We start from the raw sequence: 6,490 nt of genomic DNA on the forward strand, positions 1-6,490 counted from the left end.
TCACATAGTTTGGGTCTTCCTTGGTCTTTTGAGGTAAGCTACCAAAACTTTGCTTTATTTTTGTTTTTCTTCTTAATTTTATGTTTTTTTGGACTTTATGATTTTTAAATACAAATAGTTCGGTATAGTTTAATAAGAGCATAAGGATTTTTATGCTCATGAGAAAAGGTGAAACTTGGCAAAGATCAAATAGGTTTATGACATATACCTACCTACATACAAGCACAATCTTCACAAAAATAGGTGCCAATATACGATGCGAGTTATATATGTATGTATATGTATGCATGTTATGTAATACATGTTATTTTTAGTAATCCAATAATCCATGCTTTAAGTTAGGGCACACTGGGTGGGTAAGAGGGATGGATATATATATATATAGAGAGAGAGAGAGAGAAAGAGAGAGAGCTTTATAATTGTTATGGGCTACCACACCTCCAAGAGGAAACTCTACACATTCACCTAAAGGATGAGCAATAGATCACAACTGTCATAGGGTACTTACCAATGCTTCGAACTTGAGTCCCTTCCAAGCTCACTTGTTAAGCTCCTCTAAGCTCCACCACCGTAGAGTCGCTCACACCGTCGCATAAGGCAGTCACTCTCTCTCTCACTCTCTCTCTCACACAAGCATAAAAGAGGAACAATGCTAGAATGCTCTCGCTCCTTCAGTCTCTCTCAAGACACAAGGGAGAGCTCTCTATAGCATAAAGGGGATTGTGTCTTTTCATTTTATGAGAAAATGCCTTATATACATTTGGCCCTTATTCACACTTGGGCACCCAAAACTTACTTATTACTAGGCCTTGGGTGGCCAATATCTCATAATGTACAACTTTTATAGTGCCGTTTCATGACACTTATTAATGTCCTCAATTGGAGGATCATGTTTGTTAATTCAAAATGGGATTAACATCTCCCCCTTCTTGATGTAGGTTCTGTCCGCAGAACCTATTACCGAGGTCTTAAGACCAGGTCACCGAACTCATGTTGGTAGAAGTTCCTCCTAGATTGGAGCTTCTTGAGTGTACGTTGGAATGTTGAATGTGATCTCCAGAAGCCTTTATTAACCATGTCTTCGAAAGTGATATGCATGTAGCCTGGAAGACATCAAAGTTGGTGGTAATAAAACATGATTCCCTTATCTGAACTTCAGGTGTTCTACTTCATAGCCATCATAGGGCTCCTTTGGTTGGTCTATCCAGCACCACCACCAATTTCAAAAATCTGATGCTAGCTACAATAGCAGGGTTTGGAATTCTGCGCCATGCCCTGATCCATGTAAGTATCTTTTGTCTTTGTTCCTGAATGTGTGCAAATGTTGCTGGTATAAAGATGGGGAAGTTGTAGCACACATGCGAGTCACGCCTTTTGTCTTCCTGAAATTCCAGCGGTGTCCATCTTCTTTTAACTAGCATGTATAATGGATTGACCCGCAGTGTTGGTGGCGTGCTCATGTACACTTGGCTATATTCTGGAATTGCCAGGTACTCTTTTCTCCAGTCGGGCTTAATTCCAAAGTCTTCTTGTCGGGGGTGCTCTTCAGTGTGGTGACTATGGTGGCGTAGCCACCTCTTGTGTACACAAGGTTTGCTTTTCGCCACCTGCAAAAATAGAGCTGATCATAAATGTAACGATCCGTATCTCCAGCAAATCAGTTAACTGAGGATTGGCCAGCTTTGTGTGCTTTGCCACATTCACCCATAATGTGCCCTCTCCAGCCCCACCAATGGAAGTTCTAAGTCAGGTCGTGGGGCACGGAGAGGGTATGGTACATTATACTGTTTTGTTGGAGTGATTTCTAAATATGCTTCTGGCATGATTCGACATGTGGGCTCAAATGGAATGATCTGCATGAGTACCTTGAATATTAACTTTGGCTTCAAAAGAGGATTGCCGCACGTATGAACCCCTCAAACTCTGCAACAACTGCTGCTGACAAAGAATCCAAGATGGTATCATCAGTAAATACTTCAAGATTATCTTGCGGGATGGTGTGTCGTACCTCTTAAGAGTGCCATGTTGAAGATGGGTAAGGTGCCAGTACCTCCTCGGAGGCAAGAGTGTTAGTGGGAAAATCTATCTCGAGAGGATAGAAAGATGAGAAAATGCAGTCAACCTGAGAGGTGTTAGTAGGTGGCATTTTAGGATATGGGTTAAGTAGCTTACTAGCGACATTAGAATAGACAAGGTAAGTTGATTTTGAAAATGAAGAAGAAGGTTCTTCTTGACCTTGCGCTAGGGGGTGGGTGGCTAGGCTTATGAGACTTAATAAACTCCCGTAAGTCTGGAGTTTCTTCTTCATTTATAGTGGGATACTCTATATGGGTAGCCTCAAAATTGTATTGTACATTTGTTAGCATGGCTTCTAAATGTTTGTAGATATTAGTGTAGAGTTTTAGAATGCCAAAAGGATGATGTAGAGTGGACTGGTGAGTGTTATATACCTCTAGCCAGCCATGACTTATAACCCATTGGTAACTATGTGCTACTACTTCATAGTTGGCGGGCGTCTCTGGAATGTCATCTAGGATAAACAGGTCTGATTTTTCGACACTGTTGTCCAAAATTTTTGAGTTTTAGAGAATGTGACACCAACTACGAAGGTTTAGCACGATAGGATATAGAGGGTAGAAAAAGATGTCATGGGGATTAGTCAATATACTAAGTCTCCCCTCAAAATTCCCATGATTACGATAGGATCAACGTCTCTTTTCGTATTTTGTTTGATTACCGAGCGGTTGCTTCCCTTGCGTGAGCTTCGGTAATCTGTTGGAGTCTTTGGGCCACTAGCCTCTGAGTGTCTTGTAGTTGTTGTGTAAGCTGTATCACTGTCTCTTGGTGTGTCAACTCCTTTCTGTGTGCTTCTGTCTGGCTTGCACTTATTGTTTCATTAAGAGCTCTAATCTTTTTTGCATGAGCCTTATTGGTTTGTTCCCTTTCATGTTGTAGATGGTTTTCCCTCTCCTCCTCTATTTTGAGCTGTGCTATTAGCTGCGTGATTTGGTATTACAATGCTTCTTCCTTGGCCCTAGCATTGACTTGGAAGTCCTATACTTGTTGTGCATGAAGTGTCGTGAGTTCCTTTGTATGGGTGACTTCTTTCTGGAGCTCCAATTTGGCGTTGAGGTGAGCATTCTCCTTGATCCTTTGTATTATTGTTTGGTTTAAGAACATGTTATTATTCTCCAGGGCATTACACCTCTTCTCCCGCTCCTCTGTAGCTTTCAAACTCTTCATGAAGACCTCTTTGTGAGTAGTCTCAACTACTTCCAAGTTTGCTTTTAGCCTTTGTACTTGTGTGGATGCATCCTTTACGTGCTTCCAGAGGGCAGTATTACGGTCGTGAAGCATATGTGTGGTCAGGAGGTGGCACCACCAAACCTTTTGTTCTTGCTCCCACATTGCATTTGTGCTTGATTCTGTCCCCAACTCTGTTTGTGGTTGGTTGAGCAGCTTGTCAAGTCCTTCCATGGTCTCCTGCAAGAATTGTTGATAGTCGATGTTCTGCACAGGGAGGCCAGTTAGGGTAGTCTTTTGTCATCTTCCAATCTTCTCCTCTTGTTTGGACCTGATGGCTCTGGATTTCTCTGTCTTTTACTTCTTCCATGGGGGTCTCTGGTTCCTATACTGGGGCTGTGGGCTGCTTCCACATCTTGTCTTTCCATAGCTTGTATTAGCGTTGCTTGTTCTAGAGCTGTCTCTATTGGTGTGTCTGCTAGACTTAAGTCTTTGAGAGGAGATAAGTCTGTAAATATGAGTTGTGCTGGGCTTGTTGGAGGAGTGATTTGTTGTTGGGGTTCCTGTGTGGTATGGCTGAGAATATTTTCTTTTAGTGCCTCTTGGTAAGTGTAGATTTCTATGGCCACTTCCTCCTCTAGTCTTTGTGACTCAGCAGCAGCAGCAACATCTGTAAAGCACTCCCCTCATCTTCTTATCCGTTCTCTTCTTGCGATCTTTCTTCAAATCTGCTTGATTATATCCTTGGTCTCCATCAAGATGGCTTGCCCTTCTTACACATCTTCAGTTGTTAACTTGGGCTGGTCTGGTGTAGCAGTGCCAACTGCATATGTTCCTCTGGTTCGAGCTCCTTGAGAGGTCTTTTTGCTACGTGATTGAGAACCTATGTGAGAAGGTATGGGTTACATATTTTAGATTGGTGGGCTTTCAAGTAGTTCTCCATCTCCTTATATAGATAGTATGCCCAATCTTCTTCTTTCTCTTCATGTACTTTTTGCAATCCTATTGAGACCGACCCTATTGTATGTGTCTACTCACTTTATTTGCATCATCAAAGACATGGCCCTGCAAGCTTTCTCTATAGCCTCATCTTGGATATTCTCATACTACTCGGCACCATTCGAATTGTATGAGTTCTTCTTGAACATGGCCTCCAGAGGCATCTTGTCAATGATGTGGTGGTGGACCCTGGTTGCAGGGCTGGAAGTTGTAGAGCCTCCATAATTAGTTCCTCTGTGATGAGGAGTTGCTCCGTAGTGCCGTCTGCCTTGGTGATTCATCCTCTTTTGGTCCCCTTGTCGTAGGTCTTTAGGTACTCCGCACAGAGATCCGTGTCCGTACTTCGAGGGAGTATTTGCGCCATCTTTCCTAGACTGACTTTTTCCAGTTTTACTTTAACTTCGGCCTCTTCTAGTATTTTGTAGACATTCTGAGCTGTGGTACTGGAGGGCTACCTTTCCATGGGATGTATGAGCTTCCTGGCTGATGATGGTCCCATGAAAGGGTTAGGCATAAGGACCCAAGAAGTTCAGCTTTAGTCACTGTGTTGCCCTTCTTCTCTGACTAACTGGGGATCCAGTAGCACTGCTGGCTTCAGTTGTAGCTGGGGTCTCAAACTCCGAGGCTGACATTTGTATCAGGCACATAGGATCAATCGAATGACTGTTGGGGTTGATATCTTCCTTTTTTTTACATATAAATTTTATGGGGAATAGGTTAGTTTAATCGAAGAGTTCATTAGTGTAGGAGCAATCCTCTAGCGTGTTAATAGTCAGTTCATGGGGGCAAGGTAGGAGTGAGTACATGAATGTGCAAGTCGTGAAAAGGTCAGGCATAAAAAGGTGTGGCCGTGAAAAGGTGTGGCCGTGAAAGCACAGGTCGTGAAAAGATCAGTTTCCGTGAAAAGGTGTGCCCGTGAAAAGTTTTGGCCGTGAAAACACAGGTTTCGTGAAAACATAGGTCGTATTTTTAATCATTTGATTATGATTGTTTTTGTTATATGCACATTATGTGTGCATATACTAGGAGGCTAACCCACATTAGACCTACCATTTCACACTATAGCTACATGCTATTGGATTGGAGTTATACCTCTTGATGGTATGGGACATCAAGGGAAAGATATGATGTATTTCATTATATTTCATGTGTGCATCCCTTGGGCTCGAGGGTGGTTGGGTGGATGAGTTTATGGCCTGATTTATGCATGTTTATGCATAACAATTATCTAGAGAGATCTTAGGGTTTTAACAGTGGTATCAGAGCAATCTCTAGTTAATTGTTGTTATTTTTTCTTTTTTATTATAGTTTTTTTTATCATTTTTTGAAGTAAATTTTAAAATTTACTAAATAAAAAATATTATTTTGTTGATTTGTGTTGATGATTTGCACGTGGATCGTCAATATGGCGATTGGAACGCATGTTACTACTATTCAATGGACGAATCGACGTTGCGGGGGAATTCTGTGAGTTTAATGCTATTTTTTTCTATTTTTTGTGGTTTAAAATAAGCATTAATGAAAATTCTTATGAAAATACTGCATATTTTATCGTGGATATTTTTGGTAGAATGGATTCCCTAAATTTCTAGAATTTTTAGGAATTTTTTTCTAATTTTTTAATTTTTTTAGCATTTTCATGGTTAAAAATATATTTTTTATACATTTTTGCAGGTTTTTCCGCGGGTATGCGATCAAATTTATGTCGATTTTCTGCTAAAATGCAGTAGGGGGCAGCATGTTGATGCATGAAATGCTCTCCCGTGTGCGTGGGACCCTCTTTGCCTCTCAAATCTGATTTTTCTCTTCTATTTTCCTCCTGCCCGTGTGAACTTCTCTTAATAGGGATTTTTTAATTAAACATTAATCATAATTAATATTTAATTATGATTAAGCTTAGTTTAATTAAAAACTTTAATCAAAAGATTAATCTTCCTCTCTGTTAACAGAGAAGAAGGGGGTAGAAAGAGAGTTGAATGGAGAAGGAGGGGGTAGAGTTGAATGGAGAAGGAGAGGAGAGAGGACTCCCTCTCCCTTGTTTCTCAACAGGCGCACACCGGCGGGGGGAGGGGGCTACGCTACAGCCCACCGGGCAAAAATTGCCCCCCCAAAAAAAAATTAAAGCTTTTTAATTATTGCATTTTCGATGCCCAGCTTTTGTAAGCTTGGGTGTTTCTGGCTCTTGAAGGACGATTTTCTCTTTGTGCCTTCCCTCCAACGATATCTTACTCAACTCCTCGCCCCAATC

At 41.3% G+C, this 6,490-nt stretch overlaps 1 long non-coding RNA gene across 1 annotated transcript in view; it reads left to right on the forward strand.

Moving 5' to 3' along the window:
* The window catches only part of LOC147612040 (uncharacterized), a 13,367-nt gene extending 7,124 nt beyond the window's left edge, over positions 1-6,243 (forward strand). The window contains exons 2-3 of the long non-coding RNA XR_015263698.1: positions 1-33; positions 5,970-6,243. The exon at positions 1-33 is cut by the window's left edge and continues 40 nt beyond it. This is a non-coding gene — a long non-coding RNA (uncharacterized LOC147612040). The remainder of the gene's footprint in view (positions 34-5,969) is intronic.
* Positions 6,244-6,490: the final 247 nt, after the last annotated feature.

Source organism: Cibotium barometz, chromosome 46 (genome assembly GCF_041138505.1).
Source record: "Cibotium barometz isolate CiBa-2024 chromosome 46, ASM4113850v1, whole genome shotgun sequence".
NCBI lineage: Eukaryota > Viridiplantae > Streptophyta > Polypodiopsida > Cyatheales > Cibotiaceae > Cibotium > Cibotium barometz.